This window comes from Dermochelys coriacea, chromosome 1, assembly GCF_009764565.3.
Source record: "Dermochelys coriacea isolate rDerCor1 chromosome 1, rDerCor1.pri.v4, whole genome shotgun sequence".
In the NCBI taxonomy this organism is placed as follows: domain Eukaryota; kingdom Metazoa; phylum Chordata; order Testudines; family Dermochelyidae; genus Dermochelys; species Dermochelys coriacea.
Genome location: NC_050068.2, coordinates 61,530,780 through 61,550,725, shown reverse-complemented (window position 1 = coordinate 61,550,725; position 19,946 = coordinate 61,530,780). Strand labels below are relative to the sequence as shown.

The following is a 19,946-nucleotide window of genomic DNA, read 5'->3' as shown; positions in this document are numbered from 1 at the left end:
TGTTCCTATCCCAAATCAGGACAGTCACAATTTTAGAAACGTTTGTGTCCCACAAATCCAATATTTTTTGATTTGGGTTAATTGAAAAAATTTGTTTTGATAATATTGAATATTGTTTTGTTTCAATTTCAGTCATTTTCTATTTAAACGTTTTTACAAATTTTGAAACAAAAAGTGGCTTGGAACTAGAAAAAACTGAATTTTTCATTTAGAAAATGACAATTTCAAAATGATGTCTCAACAATTTTGATTTAAAAAAAAAATTAATTCCTGCAAAAAAAATTCTGTTTCAACTAATTGACTTTTTTTTTTTTTTTTTGCAGGATTGTCAACCAGCTCTACTTCTTAGACAAGAAAGTCATCTTGGCATTTACTAACTTGTAGTACTGTCATGGAAATAATAAATGATAACATCATCATCATCATCCCTGGGATGGATAACACTAATGACACTGCTCCAGACACTACCCACAGCTGAAGTAAGTACTAATCTGCAGACTTTGGGCAACAAAAAGGAGAGGAGGAAGAATACTAATGAAAGCCTGTAAATGTATCTATCTATGGATTCTGCAATGGGAGGGAAGGCCCGATGAGCAGAATAATTGGGCTAGAAGGAAGATGAAGGAGAATACAGCATGAAGCTAGAGCAATGCAAGTCAGTAGAGACCGTACACATTAAGATATAATTTTTGTCTCCAAGGATATAAAAGCATTCTAAAAAGGGTAATTATTGAGAGGGAAGAGAGAGACCAACAAGATGGGCACTTGATAAAACAATTCCCCAAAACACCTGACTACCTTTTTTGGAAAGTCAGAAAGTTTTGTCGAGCGGTGATACAGGGAAAGAAACTCTACTCCCTTTGGCATTAGACAGCAGATGGTGTCTCATCTAATGGACAGGTTTGAGGATGTGCAAAACCCTCGGTATTATTTATGGAGCAGTGTTAATGGAGACTAGAGGAAGTCACAGGAAGTTGTTCTTGCTTGGATGGATGGTGAGAGTAGAAAGCAGGGAAACATTGCTAATCTTGCTAGTGACACAGAGGATGCTTAAAAAGCAGGTTGCAGGCACTTGAGCAATTAAGAGTGAATGGGTTTACAGGGAATAAAATTCTTCTGTGCAAGACTTGCTGTCCCAGAGAAGATGATGAAATGGATGAACGGAACCATTTGTATGCATTTGATGGCCAATATGGCCAAGTCTGGCTTAGGGATTCATGCCATAGCAAAGAGAGGGCAGCTAAGAACTGTCAAAGGAGGCAGTAGCAACATTGGTAGGAACCAGGAGTGGAAATGACCCTGTTCATATTTGAAAAAAAAAATTCACCTGTAACTCATCCAACATTTGCACTTGCAATTATATTGTGAGTGAAAATCTTACTAATTATGTATCTAATTATTGTATATGCTTCAGACGCAAATTTGATAGTTGGGTATGAAGCCACTATGATTTGCATCTACACAGTTCACTTGTGGGCAGGAGAAAAAATGGTGCATTTTTTGCAGGCACAAATTGTGTCTGCAAACAGGAAAATTACGTCAGCCTGGCTGGGCATTTACTCGAAGAGTGCTGGACCAGGCTACAACTAACTGGAAGGATCATGGGTTACAGAGTGACAGATGTTTCACCCCTGTGACATAAGCAGTGCTGTCAGCAACCAGCAGTCTCTGTAGTACTGTTGGAGAAACATTGCACTAGAGTATCTCCATTTTCGAGTACAGCTTTGTTCCACCCTTAGTTCGAGGCCATTTCTACTTGGCAGATGTTAGTTTCTGGGCCTTTATGCAGTCCCCTTTACTAACTTTCATTATAAAATAAATAGTTTGCAACCATCTGTCTGTTACTGCAATAAAGACGAAGAGTGTGGCTGAGCATGGAGAAATTAGTATTCATTAGAAGTGAAATGACCTTGGAAGGACTAAATGGAATATGTGGCTGTCATAAGCCAGGTTAGATAGCACTTGGAAGCCATTAGGGACATGGCCCCAGGAGTATTCATTAGTCACAAATTTCATCAGGTAACTGTAGAACATGGATGCATGACTAGAATGCTACAGCTAAGGACAGACTACATATAAGGCAAACCTTTCTGCGGATGGAGTCATTCCTTAGGGTGCTAGCACAATTACCAAAAAAAAAGGGACCTTTTGGTGTAAGTGGGGCCAGAGTATCACTTTAATTTTTTCTCAAGCAGATGATGAAAGGACTTGAATTCCCCTCTCCCACTTTGATCCAAATGTTGTTAGCAAGCAGGGCCTGGGCTGAGGGGGCATGATTCCTCCGAGTCTGCAGATGCTTCACTTTTGGGGCTCCATGGTTTTGGATCAGATCAGTGGAGAGTCACTCTCGGTTGCAAGTCTGCAGGGATATTTCTAGGTAAAGTAATGCTGACATTCAATCATTATCTCACACAGGGTCCCACTCCACACACAAATCTTTGGGCCCACCTACAGGCAGAGAACTAATAAGAGCCTGGCTCCTAAGGGAGCTGTGCTGCCAAAGGGATACAGGGCCCCTAAGGAGTAGTGGGGCGATGCTGGGTCTCCATGCAGATTTCTTGTGGGTACTCCAAGAATCACGGGATTTCTCTGCAGCTCATGAGATTTCAGCAGGGTAGGTCTCTGTCCCCTGCCCACTCTGTGGATGTGACAATTCTCCCATAGTTTTTTTTTTTTCCCCCACAGGAAAGCATGACATCACCCCTGGCATTAAATTGCCAGACAGCATATCACTTATATGATCAGATTATGGCCATTGCCTGCACTAATGTAAAGGGGTGAGATGGATGTAAAGAGCCTTCCTCCTCACACACACATCCGTGTGCCCTCTTCCCTTGGGCTTAGCAAATACAGAAGCCCATGCATTTCCATGCATGCAAGGACATCCCTGTGCATGTTAACCACTCCAAAGAAGTGGGGAGTAGGTAGGGACATGGCACGTGCCCTCTCCTGGTACTCTTCCCTGCACACACTAGTCTATAGAGCTTTCTAAGGCTGGAACAATAGCTCAGTTCCCCTCTACTTTAACCCTTACTCAGGGCTGTGCTTGACAGGTAACATTTGGACCTTAATGTCTGTGACTTTCCATATACTGTTTGGAATATGGATTGGCTGTGTGATCAGTGTGCAAAATTCAAATATCCAGAGAGTTTAAAAAGCCTCTGACTTATCCAGGTAATCCAAAGGTTTGAAAATTGTCTGAAAACCTGGGGGGAAACTATTACTTATGGAGCATCTTGAAAATGCCTGTTCCCTGTGGCGTGGAGTGGGGGGATTCTGCAGGATTTTGTGGGGCATGGAGAATATTATGCTTTGTGAAGCACCCAGTAAAAGGTACACTTTGTGTGAGGTCACAGCACGTTTTGACATTTATACTGACGATACAAAGCCCGATTAACAGCTGTTTTGTGCAATTATACCAACAGTAGCAGGAGAAGGGGAAGTAGAGAAGGACATTACTAGGTGTCTGGCAGTGCAGGGTACATAGGGAGTAACTGCAGAGTGCTGGCTGTGCATAAGCAGTTTGCTACCCTTTCTTATCAGCCCCAAGCTTTCTCTGAAGAAAGATAAGGAGGAGGGAAAAAGCTGTGTATCTGAAACAAAAGCAAGAGGCACGCAGGCCATCCAGAGCAGGGTGGAGATATAGTTAAGCATGTGAAGAAAAGGCAATTTATATTTTTGAAGGTGAAAAAAACACACAGAGCCAAATTCTGCTGTCCTCAGTTGAGCAAAACTGTTACCGATGCCAATAGAAGTTTTGCTTGGTTGAGGACTGCAGAATTCAGCCACAGATTTTAAACATATGGGCAAAATTCTGCTCATTTATACCCGTGCAATCCTATCATCTCATTGTAACAATGAATAGAATTTGGCCTACAGTAGGAAGTTCACCTGTTTTCTACAGTATATTTCTTCTTATGTGAGGAAGAGACCTCAATATTAATGCAAACACAGATTAATACAATTATAACTTAATTTCAAACTTGTTTTCACCTTTCCTAAATGTTAAGATATAGCAACAAGAATGTTATAGCCATGCTGCTTGGAAATACAACAATACATATATTTAGCTATTTACGTTACAAAGTGTTAGAGCTAATCAAAGAAATTCCAGAAGGTTTCTGTTTTTATCTCCCAAGGACAAGCAAACATTACAAAGACAGACTATTCATGTTTTAAGTAGAGTAAAAAGGAACGTAGGGTGTGTTATCAGAGCCATAAATATATTTGTAAAGTGAGCCTACACCAGCTCCTTCTTTTCTTTTTAAAGGAAAACTTGAGTTTAAACCTACACAAAGAATTCCAGAAATATCCTTATTGAAACTGATTTATTTTGTAAACCCCCTAAAGTCTTTTTTCTTTGAACTTGGGGAACTTTTATGGTGGGAAATGTTTTTCAGAAGATATTGTTTACTTCCAACTCACGTTTCCATTTAAAGATGAAAACCTTTGCTGTTTCTCAAATGTTTAAGATGGCATAAGCTTTCAAAATGTATATTGGTAAATATGTTCTATCTAAATGTAAACCTTCATATAGTAACTGCCTGATAGCATTGTTGTATGAATAATAAGATGTTGTATATATAAATATAGTAAGCTCATTTGATGCAAAACTAATTACTAATGTAAGAGGCCATTTAAGTGCAAAATATTTATATTAATGGGGAATGAATTAGTTACAGGCAGTGCACAAGCAAACCCTCAACAATTTAGGAAGACAAGAAAATTGGCGTTCCAGAAATTGTTCTGCAGAGTCAACTATTACATATTTAAACTAAAGTCTTTGTAAGAGTTATCTAATTTAAAAAGTCTCTTCTGGGAGCTAAAAACTTGTGTATAAAGGACAGGAATGTTTGGACTGTTTGAAAACAATTTTATTTCCACTCAAATGCTAATAAAATCAAGTCTCAAAAATGGACTGAATACAAAGAAAGAATTAAAACTAACTTTAAAAGTTATCTGGATCTTTCTTGCTGGGAAAAGAACAAAGACAATTAAATAAATGTTGCATATTCATTAAATGAACTGCATACTCAGGAGCTGAAAGTGTCCGCTAAGCCAACCCTGCAGGCGTGATGCCAATGAAAGTGACAACAACCAACTTGAATTTAAACTAGCCTGTGAGAGGTGTGTTTTCCTATCATTTCATGAAAATAGGAAGGAGAAGAGTATAAAAGACTCTGAAGTGAGCATCCTACACACCGCCCCTCTGCTACTCTGCCTAGACAGCAAGCACTCCATGACTCATCCGGTCCCGCTCTACAAGCATGCTACCACAGACAGAGAAGACTCAGGAAGAAACCAACCCAAGGTAAACCTCCCCAAGACCTCAACTTGGATTGATGAGAGAAAGTTAACTAAGACTGCCAATGGATTAGATTTAAAACTCTTGTAATGATTTTACTGGGCTATGCAAATTCTGTTGTAACTTAAATTACTATGTCAGGTTTCAGTGTAGCAGCCATGTTAGTCTTTATTCACAAAAAGAAAGGGAGTACTTGTGGCACCTTAGAGACTAACAAATTTATTTGAGCATAAGCTTTCGTGAAGTGAGCTGTAGCTCACAAAAGCTTATACTCATATAAATTTGTTAGTTTCTAAGGTGCCACAAGCACTCCTGTTCTTTTTAAATTACTATCAGTTTCTACTGTTTAATCGCCTGGAGCAGAGATAGGGGCTAGACATTGGTAAACAGCAAAATAGTGGGATATAGCTGGATTTAAGATTCTTAATATTTGTAATTGGCCTGGCTTAGGACAGCTCCTTACATGGCTTCTTCAAAGTAATTAATTTAAAAATCTTCTTTGAATTTCATAGTTAAGATTGCTTACTTTGTCCAGCTATAAACTGTTTAGTTTATTATTAATAACTAGACAGATTTCATTTGCCCCTAAACAAATTATTTTGCTCATACCTAAACAGTTTTAAGCATCTAATAAGATACTAAAACTGAATTCACAGTAATTGTGGACAACAATATACTTTGGTCTTCACTTACGAAGAGAAAAGAGCCCCTCAGATGCGGTCCACTCTCAAAGGTATAATTTCTGTTAAACGCTCTCCACAGAGAGACATACACAAGAGTTTGTAACAGAAGTAACCAGTTTATTATTTGTGTTTAGTCATTTGTGTTTTGTGTAATGTTTCTTTTCCTGTCTTTAATAATAAAATAGCTATGCTTAATAATTGTCCTTATTTTGCTTGATCATGGATGTCCCCTAAAGCATGGAAAAAAGCTGGTGTGACTAAATAATGGAGACATCCCCGAGTTGGCAGTAAGAGAAACAATTAATAGAGCTGGCTTACCATTTCTTGTTTCTCTAAACTAACCATTTTTAGAATAAAATTACTTGGGATCCAACAGTTTTAAAACTACCTCTTTCTACACTACACTTAGATATAGTTTTTTGTTTTGTTTTTTTAACCCTCGTACAAACTCTTTTGGCTGCCCCAACCTTTAAGTGCTGCAACTCAGTTTTCATTTCTTTCAACAATTGCTGACAATTGGTTACATATGTCTCCATAGCCACACAGAATAATAATTTAATCTTGGTGTGCAGCCCCTATTGGGTCTAATTCAATGTCCACTGAAGTCAGTGGGAGCTTTTCCACTGACTTCAGTGCTCATCGGGTCAGGTCCATTCTTAGCTATCAGGGACACACAGCCTCAAACAGTAGAAAAGTTGCAGCCCCAAACAGTAAGAAAGAGGATGATATTTACATACCTCTGCTTTTCAACATGTTCTCTCATGATGGCCATCCTGGATTCTTTACCAGTTATTTGATTGAAAGTATTCTGACAATTAGAAAGTCTCTAATATTTGAGTGATATAATTATCTTGCTGTTGTGATGGAATCTAGAAAAACATTTTGCTTTAGCAGAAGAACTATTTCAGAGGGCTGCTGCAAGGCACACAATGCTAGTTCACTCCAGTTTAAGGGTCTGTTTACATAAGGGATTTAATGTGAAGGTTTTTGATGAGCATCTGGTAATCTGCAGTATGCAAGTCTCACCAATAGCATGCACATGGGATGCCTGTCCAATTTGAGTTGTGTGAACACACGGTGGCAGTTTGCTGAGAAGTGAGGATGTAGCATTCTTGGGGTCTATCCCATGGTTCTTTACTTCACAGCCGAGCAGTGTGCATTGTGGGTTTGTTTTCACTGTGAATTGTAGTATGCAAAGCAGAAGCCAGACAGGTTGAAATAAAAAATCCCAAAATCATGTTTCCACTGTCTCTGCCCTATTCTTCCTTTCTGGGAGGGCTAGCATCATTTTCAAATTGTTGTCTGCCAGCAAGGACCCAGAAATGCACCATGCTGCTATGGCAGCAAGTGTGAATATGCAGAGGCTGCTAGGGCTGTATTACAGCATTCAAACCCGGGCACATTCTGCACTGGCCTCTGTCCACTGCACCACCGAGAAGATGGTGCAGGTGTGGGTGCAGGAGAATGTTCAGTGGCAGAATCAGTGGCTCCTCCAGGTAGCAGGAGAATACCATGAAGCTTCTTGCAACAGGATGAGGATGCTGAGCTGTTGGAACTAGACGACCACTTCCTGGATCAGCTACACAGCACTCAGTGCCATTTCTGGGACTGGAAAACCAGCGTGGATTGATGGGAGAGAATCTTTCTGCAGACCTGGGATCACCAGCAGTGGTGCGAGAACTTTGGGATGGGGAGGGCTACTTTGATTGAGATCTGTGCAGAGCTATAGTGACAGTGTACCAAAATGCATTCCCATACCTGTAGGGAAGCAAGTCATCATTACCATCTGGAAGCTGGCCTCCCCAGAATGTAACTAGTCTGTAGCCAACCAGTTCGGCTTGGAGAGATGAACCGTTGGGACCAATCTCATGCAGGTCTGCTATGCCATTAAAGTACTAGCTAGCTGGGTTATAATGCTCAGGAGATTAGTGATGGCTTTGCACACATGGGGTTCCCAAACTGTATTAGGACAGCTAATTATCATTTGCCCCACTGCCCGGGTGCAGAATTTATAAACAGAAAGGAGTGTTTATTCACAATGGTCAACCACTGCAGCAGGTATACAGACAGAAATGCAGGGTGTTCTGAGAGGGTCTATGATGAGAGGATCGTTCAGAACTCAGTTCTATTTAAATTAATGGAGAAAGGGGTGTTTGACCCCAAGACCACTATGGACATTAGTCGTGTGGAGACCATTCCCCAGGGAGAGATCTCATCCTCCTGAAATCCCTTCTGCCTCAGCTCTGCTAGCCTTTCCCCTTTGTGTTTCCTTCCTGTGCTTTTTTAACTACCCCTCCCAGCTGACAGGACAATTAGCTCCTTAATGCTCCCAGCCCCAAGTCTGATTAGGTAAGTACTTCATTCCTCAGTCAAGTCTTCTTTGGGGGAAGCAATCAGAGCTTAAGTGATCAGAGTGTTGGGACAGCTGTTAGCTCTCAGCACTCTGTCATAGAATCATTTGGAAGCAGCAGAAAAAAAATGTCCTGACCATTATAGCTTTGTGCTGTGCTCGGCTCAATATTTGTGAGACCAAAGGGGAAAGCCTCAATGATCAGTGGGAGGCTGAAGTACTGATGCTTGCTTGGTGGTTTAAACAGCCAGCATGGCATCCCATAGAGGATGCTAACACCAGGGAGAATATTGTCAGGGATGCCTATTGTTCATATTTTGAGTCTCATGGTTGAACATGTGTAGCTGTGCATTCAGCTGCTAATCCATGGGGGGTGAGATAGACTGTGAGCAGTCCAGTATTGCTTGTGGGTTGTAGAAGTGGGACATTGCCTATATACTTTTGTGAAGCCGTATGGATTATTTTAGCTTCATTTAAAGGATTTTGTGTGTTACATGCTACGATGAGTCATAATGGATCAAAATGGATTTTAAAAGGTTTTTATTATGAAGGAACAGTAACAAGGTCAAAAATAAAGTTTAATTGAACCGAAGGATAAATAATAGCTTTTTATTTGCAAATACATTTACGAGAACAATCTACTCACTGACTAACAAAAAGGAAATCTTTAAACAAAGCAACAGTGCAAACCAAACTGAAAGTGCAACAATGCAAACAGTGCAAAACTAACAAGGTGGTGGTGGTAGCTTAAAGTTATAGGCACATATAGGTCTTCCTTCTGCCTTTTCTTGCATGTGGGAGTTCTGGGGTTGAGTACCACAGCTCAAAATTTGCAGGTGCATTGCAGGGGTCAAAAGTGCTGGGCTTCCAGAAGCCAGTCTTCTTGGTGGGCAGATGATGGATCTGAGAGGAGAATGGTCTCTAGGATAAGTGCTGAATGGGTAAAGAGGGGAAGAATTGTTGATGGTCTCAGTAGCCACAGTTGGTCTCAGTTGCCTTGCATCTCCCTGTCTTTTTCCATGCTGTCCTGGGCCATGGTGATACTGCCCTTGGCTTCTGTAACACTGTTCTTGGCCACTGCCATGATCTCTTGGGAGAGCTTCATTTCCTTCTCTGTCTGGGTCACCATGTACTGCCTGCACTTCTCAGCTAGTGTGGTCTTCTCCTGGGACTCTATCATAAGTTCTATAAACCTCTTGAGCTGAGTCTTCCTTTCCCAACCCCTCAGGCTGGCTTGCCTCTTAGCAGTAGATAAAGGCATGGTCCTTGATGGTTTGATTGTCGTAAGTGCCATGGAAATATGGAGGAAAAAGTCACTTATTGTTCACATTCCATACAGGACATGATAGCACTTTTTTAGTATGCATACATGACTTTACCTCCCTTAGGATCTTCCCAGCCTCTTCCATCTTCTTCTGGAGGAACCTCAGAGATGGGTTCTGGGGGAGGGAGTGCAGGTGTCTGGGCCACGGGGACCCTGCACAGCCCCTTCCTGTGCCCCCAAATACCCTCCTCTCAGTACACACATACATCCCTCCAGTATCTTCCAAATATCACCTCCAGCACCCCCAAATACCCCCTCAAACACCCTCCAAATACTCCCTCTCAGTACATACACCTACTCCTCCAGCACCCCAAAATATCATCACGGGTACCCCCAAAATACCTCCTCAGAGTACACATACCCACCCCTTCAGCACCCCCACATCTGTACCCACCTACCCCAGTTCTCCCTCCCCCGCTTCCTGTGGCAGTACCCTCTATTTGGCAACTTGAAAAATTGTAACCCTATGGGGCAGGGCAAAAAAACAAGAATCCACTAAAAGACTGGAGGGGCAGAGTTTTCCCCCAAGATGTGTCCAGCTGGCATGTGTGACACTCTCAGACTGAGGTGGCTGACAAAACATAACAGAGAAACAGGAGCTAGATTGTCATAGGGGTTTCTTTAACTTTCTACTCCTGGGGGAATCTTTTTTGTTGTCTGTATTGTTACAGACATAGTTGCTGACAGGTATTTTGAAATAAATTACCAAAACAATTGAAATCGGTGTGATTATATTGTGTTATTTTTACAAATAAAATATGTAGCATTTTGCAGAATTTTAAAATACTGTGCACAGAATTTTTAGGCGGAGAATTCCTCTAGGAGTATGAATTGCCCAGGCAAAGCAGCCACCGTTTTGGAAACATGTGCAGTGGGGCCGAACAGGCAGTGTGAGTTTACAGAGGGAGGCGAGGGCTGGATTCTCAGAACAGCTCCTTGCTCTCATCTGTCTAAAATGGCAGTGACCATGGGGTACCTGGAGCAGAAGACAGAACGGCTGTATAGCACAATAATAATAAATACATTGAAATGATAGGTACTTACATGACAAAGTTCCGTCCAGGAGTTCTGCCTTTTCAGTCCTGGTCTGGATTTTTGGCTAGGACTTGGGATTGGCTGATGTCGGGCAGAAATTGGGGTACATTGCAGAGGGCATGACTGCTGCTGGCTTTCCAGCTGGGTGATATCAGGGTCCTGGGTCTCCAACAGATCCTGGATCTTAGGGGAAAGCTCCTCTCCAGCACCCTCCTGCTCAACCTCCAGTGGGCCTTGCCAGTCATTCTCAGTGTGGGGGAGAGTGCAGCCAGCAGGTGCCACAGTGTTGGCAGGGTCATGCTATATAATAGTGTAGCATTCTGTCCAGTTCACCATAAAATGGACAGGTCACATATCCCCTGCCAGATTGTCTCCTTGTGTCCCTCATTTCAATGTACTTACTCCTAAGCTGCTTGTTCTTTATCCAGTACTGGTCAGCATCCCTGTCATGACCCCTCTTGGACGTGTGCTTGGGAACATCCCCAAACAGGTCTTTATTCTGGTGGCTGGCCACTGGAGCTTCCTGCACCGACACTTCTCCTCACATGACAAGGAAATCCAAAGTCTCAACACGCCTCCAAGCAGCTGCACGAGGCATGCTGTAGGGCTTCTGTAGTGCTGTCATGGTTATATTGCAAGAATGCCGATACACTTAGATCCAGGAGCAAATGGGCAAATTCTGGTTCTGCACCAGTTTTTAAAGGGGGGAGTAGATGTCTTGAGAACTTGACACCAGAGCAAGGAGAGGTGAATGGAAAGGTCAGTAATGATTAATTTGCTAAGGACTGTGGGATAGCTGTTGGAAGCATGCAAACAAAAGTGGTGTGCAGCAATTGAATCCACACAAACAGCAGACCCCACTAATTCAATGCACAGCAAACCTGATACACTTGGCAACCAGACTCCAGAGTTCATGGCAAATGTGGAGCTAGCGGCAGTCATGGATTGTGTTGTGTGTATGCAACCATTTTCAAACTTCATTTGGTTTGATTTGCTTTAAAACACCTGTGTAGACAAGCCCAAAGACTTTACTTGCACCACCCACCACCAGAACACTTTGTTTTAATCCTAGTCCCACAGCGTCTCTCTTGATCCACATCCCTCTGCAATCCAGCTAATGGGGTAGGGCTAGCTCGTTACAACATGCTATGCTACTGGTCAATTCTATAACAGGTTTTACTAGTAAGTGGTTTAAGAATTTTATCATTTGAAAATGTCTGAAAATAAATTAGTGTCCTTTTTCACTCAAGTCAAGCATGACCTTTGGGGTTAACCTATCTTTGGTGCCTTGTCTCAACCTAGCACTGAGTTCTTCTGCTACCGCACGCAATTCTTTTTTAAACTGTCCTAATATTAAAAATAACACGATGCGAGTATAGTTAAGAAGTGTGTTGGCATTAACAAATAAGCAGTTGACAACTCTGAAAAATTAACTGGCATTTCAAGTACATCATCAACAAAGAAGAAAAATTAGAACAACAAATAAAAGATCTTGCAAATGAAACACTATAAAATGCATGTCTATGCAGCTAAGATTAGTCTGTTTGGTTTTATCCTGCATGATAGAAATATTTTCAGGAGTGGAGATTAATTGCATTATAGTGTTTTTGACATACCATTTTTCCAGTCCACTTGCCAGAGAGACACTTTTTTATGTTTTGGTATAAAAACATTTACTATTATAACTTTCACCTTGGGCAACTAGCAATAATGTCAAAATAGCTGTCTAATAATCTCAGCTATCTTTTTATACGGCTCTCATTACCATAGTATTTGAACACAAATATTTTATTTGACTATACACTATGCAATGTGTATGTAATGACTAATGTTAAAGTCACTTGATATTTACTTTTAAAAATACATGGGTGGTCAGGTCATTTCCTTATATTCTGAAAGTATTAAATAGGGTGCAGATTCTTGGTGACACGGAAATATTATTTTTCATGCAGTCTGAAGATAATTTGGTATGGGAAGAGATCATTGTTCTACATGTCTGTACAGTGCCTCGCACACTTTTGACATTTTACAAATAATAGCAATAATCATCAGATTTTTCAAACAAAGGATTAGACCTACATGGTGATAAAATTTATCCCGCAATTTTCTTGCATATTTGGAACAGCACAAACTGCATGTGTAAATTAAACTTTGCAAGCTGAATGAATACTTGTAGCTCATCGCACACACACTATACTCTATGAAAACCAGGAGTTGGATCCTGCAAGGTATTGACCGGCCTCGACTCCCACTGAAATCAACAAGTTTCAGAGTAGCAGCCGTGTTAGTCTGTATTCGCAAAAAGAAAAGGAGGATTTGTGGCACCTTAGAGACTAACAAATTTATTTGAGCAGAAGCTTTCGTGAGCTAGAGCTCACTTCATCGGATGCATCTGATGAAGTGAGCTGTAGCTCACGAAAGCTTTTGCTCAAATAAATTTGTTAATCTCTAAGGTGCCACAAGTACTGAAATCAACGTGGATTAAAGATATTCAGCACCCCACAGCACTCATATGCAGGATCTGGATGTAATAACGTGCTCTCAGAATGTTTCTCCAGCATAAGAACATTAAAGAGCATTAAAAAAAATATTGAAATGAGAAAAAAATAATAATTCTGTCCTAGAAATAGATTCTGTGGGTTTGTGAGATGGTCTGATAGGTATCCTTGAAGAACAAGAAGGAATCATAAAAAACCCTTATCCATTCTGAGAGGATAAATGGATTTCGAGAGATACTCTTAGCCAGCAGTTGGGACTTGAAAACCCTGTGGCCAAGGGCAACCTCCCCATTTATAGGTGCCTCATATAGCATTTATGAGAGAAGCTTTTATGAGAGATACTTTTAGTGTGATTTCTACAAGATATCAGCCATTTTTCCTCCTCCTTCTATACAGGACCTTGACTAGAAAGATGAACACGCCCAAAATCAGTGCCTCCTATGAGCAATCAACACAGGTTCCCCCCCGCCACCCCAAATAGTCTTTACTGCCTGTTCCATTAAGATTGTCAGAAGAGAGGGGAAAGAAGTAGCCTGATTTTCTCTATAGGGCTGTGGGACCAAGTAAACACTCCCACCGCCAGCACTATTAGGCTTACAGCAGAAGCAGAGAGAGACTCCATAATCCTTCGTGCAGTTACTAGGGAGCCCATGTAATGTAAAAGACAAACAGCGTAGTGACAGCAATGAGCCAGATTGCACTGCCAACCCTATGCAAAGTGCAGGGTATCCACACAGGTGCACATATATATAATTAAAAGCAGCTCCATTTCACTGATGGGAGAAGCGATTCCTGTAAGTGTGTTTATATATTTTGTACAGCACTGTAGGAAGAAAGGCTGAACAGAACTGTCAGGTATTATTAAAATGTCAGGTGTTATTGGTAGCTGTGGGCATTGCGTGACTGTATCCCCACAGAGCTCACGAAATCCAAAGTCAGAAATGTCTGTGCTTTGCTGGGAGTGGGTGGCTGAATGGGTTTTAACATTGTGTTTCAGAACATTCTCTTCTCTCTTGCTGAGGTTAAATGAACCTACTCAGTCAAAAGCTAAGTCAGTATGCCACTGTTGCACTTCCAGTTAGGAACAAGGGAAGTGGTATGATGTTGCTCCATGTTAATGAAGGGGGTATCACTAAAGCCTGGGGCCATTTCAGATAACATATTCACTGTTAGACTGTGCCTCAGCCTACACTGTTACAGCACTTTCCCGAAGGCTGGATCTCTGCAGAGGCACTGCAGCTCAAACCATAGAGACTGTGATTCTGTGAGAACACAGGTCTAAACACTGCACCATAATGAACTGTGTAATGTGTATGTATCACTCTCCTCTAATGTACAGAATCACAAGTGGGAGGGTGGAGTTGTGAACTTTGAGGGATTTGATTTTCCAGAATCTGGAAATTTCTGGAAGGTGAACCGGGCATCTGAAACATGGCTCTGTACAAAGCCAGAGCTCATGTTATTTTTCATCTTCACAGCGGCGAATTCACTGGGTGGTTGTTTCTCATTCTAACTGGTGTAAGGTGTAAATATGAAAGCTGCTAATTGATACTGCAAATGGATGATCAATCATCACTTTATGACTTTATCTGACTCTACATTCCTAAAGTTGAAGAAAATGGTAGGAAACAGGTGATTCAATGGCCTGCAGCAAAGAAAACATATTGTTGTTCTACAGAAAAATGTATACATTGTCAAGAGTTAGGTCAAAAGCATTTGTGTTCATCTCAAATGGGCAGAAAATTCAGTTTCTTTGGATTCTTCTACATCAAATATGTCACTGAAAGTAACTTTGTTTATTGAAATGGAAGAGCAGAATACTGAGTCTGATGATCCTCCAAAGAAATAATTTTGATGCCATCATGATCCCTGAAATATAGCTGTTATAATATGTACTTGTTTAGATCTTCCAGCTGATCTTGAAGACCAGCTTCACTTAGGAACTGTCTCTATCTTTGCCATCCCCAAAATAATAAGGATCATCCAGTGATTACCTTCATAAAAATATCTTAAAGGCAAAGACTTGAACTTGATAAGAGATAACATTACCTTCAGTGTAGCACTAAAAGAGCAATTTAGTGAAATGGTTGAAATGCTTCACCCTGGTATATTCCTCTGGACAGATTTACACTCAAAGGTTCACTATTAATGCTGGAAGTGCAGGAATAGGAGGAGAAAAATAAAGGAAGAAATAAAGGAATCAACAGTAATGAACGAAGGTTCAGCAAACATGAAAACTCCCCCAATAATGGCTACAAGTATCCAAAGGGAAAAATACATCCCTACTTAATTCCATTGGTTCTCTGTCTGAAGAGAAAACCACAGACTATTGTGTCTAAGTTTCTAGAGATGCTAACCAAAGATACAGAGAAAGCAGAATAAGATAGGCTTTGCTATTTGTTCAGGCAATGAAAATAGAAAAAGACGATAGAAATTTTCAGGTGTAATCACTCTAACCTTCTGAGATGTCTGTGTTTAGCACACTATTTAAACTTTGTTTAGAAAGCAGTAACACTTAAAGTCCTTAGGGGAAATCCTTGCCCAACTGAGGTCAATGGAAGTGTAAAGGATTATAGAACGGGAGGCTAAAACCAAGCTAACCAAAACCACCCAAAGTCCCCTTTTACAAGGCATCCAAACCAACCTTAGCCAGCAGAGTTTCCAGTTCTCTTATTGCTTTAGGAAGCAGACAGGCTTTCTCCATTTCCCATATGTATCAAGTCAGGGGAGGAGCAGCTTAACCAAGTTCAAGTGCCTTGAATCAGAGCAACCAAACTTATAGCCAGAAAACAAAGCCTCTACGAAGCAGATCAGGCTAATGCCCTGGAGCCTGAGGGTCCTGCAACCGATAGCTTCAAGTGTGGCTTCTGGTCCCTTCTCTCTCGCTCAGCTTCTTTTTCCCACTTATATAGCCCAGTTCCAGGGTGGGGCAGGGCACTCCTTGACTGAACTTAGGTTGCTTGGCTGTAAGTGCTAGACTGTCCCTTAAAGGGGTATTAACCCCACTATAGGGAGTTTTGCCATTGACTTCAACGGGGCTGGAATTTCATCCCTTAAGTACATTGTGGACATTCAAAAATTCTTTAACTAGCATCCGTCTCACAGTGGTTGTCTCTTGTAATTTAATGGACTGTCCCAGGAAGACTGTGCCATTGCATTGACATCCGGTACCCTAAGTATGCTGAGTTTTGCAGTGCACAGAAGGACGATGTCGATCAAAACACAGCACGTTTTACGCAGCAAGAGACTCTATAGCAAGCCAGATACAATTGAGGAATAAATACTGTACATTGATGTTTTGAATCTCACAGCATGTGTTTTGTGGTTTGTCTTCATAAACCATTTAGTAATCCCTCCACTCCATTTCAGAAAGAAGAAGTGCTTTTGTCAAGATGGGGCTAGTCTGGTCACGGGAGACCAGGAACATGCTGGACAAAGGATGAAATCTGAAATTATAGTGTACATTTATTTAGGGTTTTCTCTTCAATTAAGAGGATGATCTGAATTATATATCACTGTGTCCAACAATGATGGGGAAATTAACAAGTTGCTCTATGCATTGAGCAGCATTAAGAACAATGGACAATCACACCTAAGCCCCCAGAAATGAGTTTTATGTCAGAACACTTCTGTCAACCCAGAATATGGGAGTGCTAAGGTTATTATTAAACTTAGGTCTCCCTCAGGGCCAGGACTTTTGCTCCAGGCCCAACATGCACTTTATGTCAGGGCTTTCCTGCTACAGAATGCACCACAAGCAAGAATGACACTTTCAATGGATTAAAAACCACTTCAAATCATGTGAAATGTGACCAGATGTAACAAATATTACCACATGTACCTGACAAGCCATTCGTGAAATGGCCTCATGACTGTCTGCAGAGTCCTGCACATGAGTTATTCTTGCACTGCCCTGGAATAATTAGTGCAGCTGATGCACACAAAAATCTATTCTTTTTTTTTTAGCTTTGCTTGTGAGTTGTCGTAGCAGAGGGTCTAACATTACCCTTGCCCAGCCTTTTAAGTAACTGTGTGGAATGCCTTTGCAAAAACAAGACACCCCTCTCCCCAAGATCTGCTAATTTTGTGCCCGTCAGGAGTTGGGCACATTTAATCAGCAGTGTGTTTTTATTTTACAACTGGTAGGATGTTCCGACCACCAAAAAGTGTGCAGCCCACCCCAGAATACGGCCATGTATATGCAATACATGTTGTCTATACTCTCTTTGGCTACCAAAAACGTTGTAATTTTTTATTTCAAGAAACAATAAGATAATGTAAGATACCTATGATATTATGGCCAATGCCACTAGTGGAAAAGGTTCCTTAGGACACAGGAAAATTATTTTTAAAAACTGTAATAGCAATACAGAGAGGACATTCTTGGAGTACAACACTGCAATATACATGCAGCGATCTTCATAAAATTTGCCACTGTCCTTTTCAAAAATCCATTTTTTTACTACTACAGTACAAGGTAAAAGTAGGCCAAAATGTGTTGTAGGGTGAAAGATCATATATACTATTTGGAACACAGATAGACATTTTCATGTTTCCTTGCCAATACCTTCCAATCTGGTCCTGAATGTCAGGGTATTTCATTTGCTAAATTCAACTTGTCAACTGTATCAAATATGTACTAATCCTATTATATGCATCACAGTCCACTAATAACCATGTAGGAGCCACTACATCTTTTCCTCTTTGATCAGTCCAGATTTAGATACCGGCCAAGGGCAAGAACCACAAACTCTATTTGTAATTAGCTTTGGATGCATTTTGGAGGAGAAGCACATTAGTATTAAATATTCAATGTAAACAACATTAATCATTTTTAGGGCTTCTGGTTTGGGGATTTTATTAATTTCATTGCTGAGGGTTTATTTTTAGCAATTTTTGAGTTCTACATAGATGTTAAAAATTGTTTTTTTGGGAACTTTCCTCTGTGTATATACTGTAATGAGGAATGTATATTATATACATTAGTTGTAAATACAGTAATAAGTAATCTCTCTGTTTCAAATAGTCCTATGTTAAAGAGCACTAGGGAATGATTTGTGTGCATGAGCAGGATCTACCTAGACCAATTAATGTGTAACACTTTAGTGTGCTTTAGAAATCACACCTCATAGCCCGCATTACTGCTCCATGTAGACAAGCCCTTAGGTACCAAAAAAAAAAAAAAATTCCAGGGGTTTTCTGGTGTTTACTGGACAAACACTGATTTAATTTTTATTTGTGTCAGGATTGTTTTCTCTATGTTTATTGGTTAAAAGCTAAAATCGGAAGCCTAGTCATATTGTACTATTTAAAAAGTTCTCAGTTCCTGTCCATCGACCATGTCCATTTCTGCAGCAAATAAATTCTCACTCTTTCACTATTAGGTATCAAAATAAATTTATCTATTGCCATTTATGTTCCTGAATCTCTTTCTTATCCTAAGGTGGAACAATTTTCTGAATTTGTGGACTGACAAGTGCAGTTGTCTAGTTTCCTTCTCCACCATTACCTTAGGAATGACAGTGACTTCTTTCCTTAGGGGCTGGATCCTGGGACTGGCTCTGCACAGAGGAGGACTTTTGTGTTCATGTAGATCCAACTTCAAGAGGGAGATCTTTGGGATGTAAATATTCACAATGCACCTCTTTACCCATCGATGCCCATTCACTGTCAGATGCACATGGACATCAAGCAGAGGGAGAGAAGCAGAGCTGGCTGGAAAATGGAATTTCCCTTCTGAGGGGAATACTGATATTTTGAAATATCCTTTCATCCCAAATCAGAACAAAAAGTCAAAATTTTACAATTTACTTCAAAACAAAAATTCTGAAATGACCTTGTCAACTGGCTGGGGCTGGGGCCCTTTAAGAAGGAACAGGTCCAGCCCATCTGTGTCTCATTAGCAGCCTCTGGAGAGGCCAGATAGTGGGCAGCTGGTCCTGATAAAGAGCCAGAGTGGAACAGAAAACAGAGAGAGGAACCCGTGGTAGAGATTGCAGACAGCAAGAGGCTCCTGCAAGAGACCTTCCTTGACCACGGGGAAGGGTTTGAGCCTGGAAGCCATAGTCATAGGGCTGAAGACAAAGCAGACTCCAGGGGAGTAGATCAAATCTCCAGGCACGTAGTGCTGAAAATGGCCTGCTAAAGTTGGGAAGAGCTGCAGAGAACAGAATCCAATGGAAATGGGAGGGAGAGAAGCCTGACAACAGAGTTTTGTTTTCAGTTTTATGTCAGTAAGTTAGACTCTGGGAGAAGGGATACTGTTGGACCAAAGGCCTGTGTGGAGTTTATTAAGGACCCCTGAAGAGGAGAAACTGAGGCACAGTGCTGGAGAGGAAGACCAGGCCACAGGGGTGCATGGGAGGTAGCTTCCCTGGTAACAAACCTTATTTAAATGTTTCATTTTGATGTTGTCAATTTGACTTTTGTTATATTATAATTAATATACAAGTCAAAACATTTTGACTATATTATACATAAGCTAACACAAAACATTTTGATAATTTCCTGTAGAATTAAAATTAAATATATATGTTCCTGTAAAACATTTTGATTTTGTCAAATCAGTTTCCAACAGAAAACTGTTCTATCAGATAATTTTTTTGACCCGCCCTTGTGTGAAAGCAACAGTGTTCAGGGCAACAGAAGTGACAATTTCAAGATTGTTAGCAAGCTAATGTAGTTCTTCCACATGAAATCAAATTTTTCCAGGCTGCACAGATGCTGTGTGCAAACAGGAATTTTTGCTTTG

At 40.8% G+C, this 19,946-nt stretch overlaps 1 protein-coding gene across 3 annotated transcripts in view; it reads right to left on the bottom strand.

Moving 5' to 3' along the window:
• Nucleotides 1-19,946, bottom strand: part of ENOX1 (ecto-NOX disulfide-thiol exchanger 1) — a 504,797-nt gene that overhangs the window by 10,821 nt on the left and 474,030 nt on the right. The window lies entirely within an intron of this gene.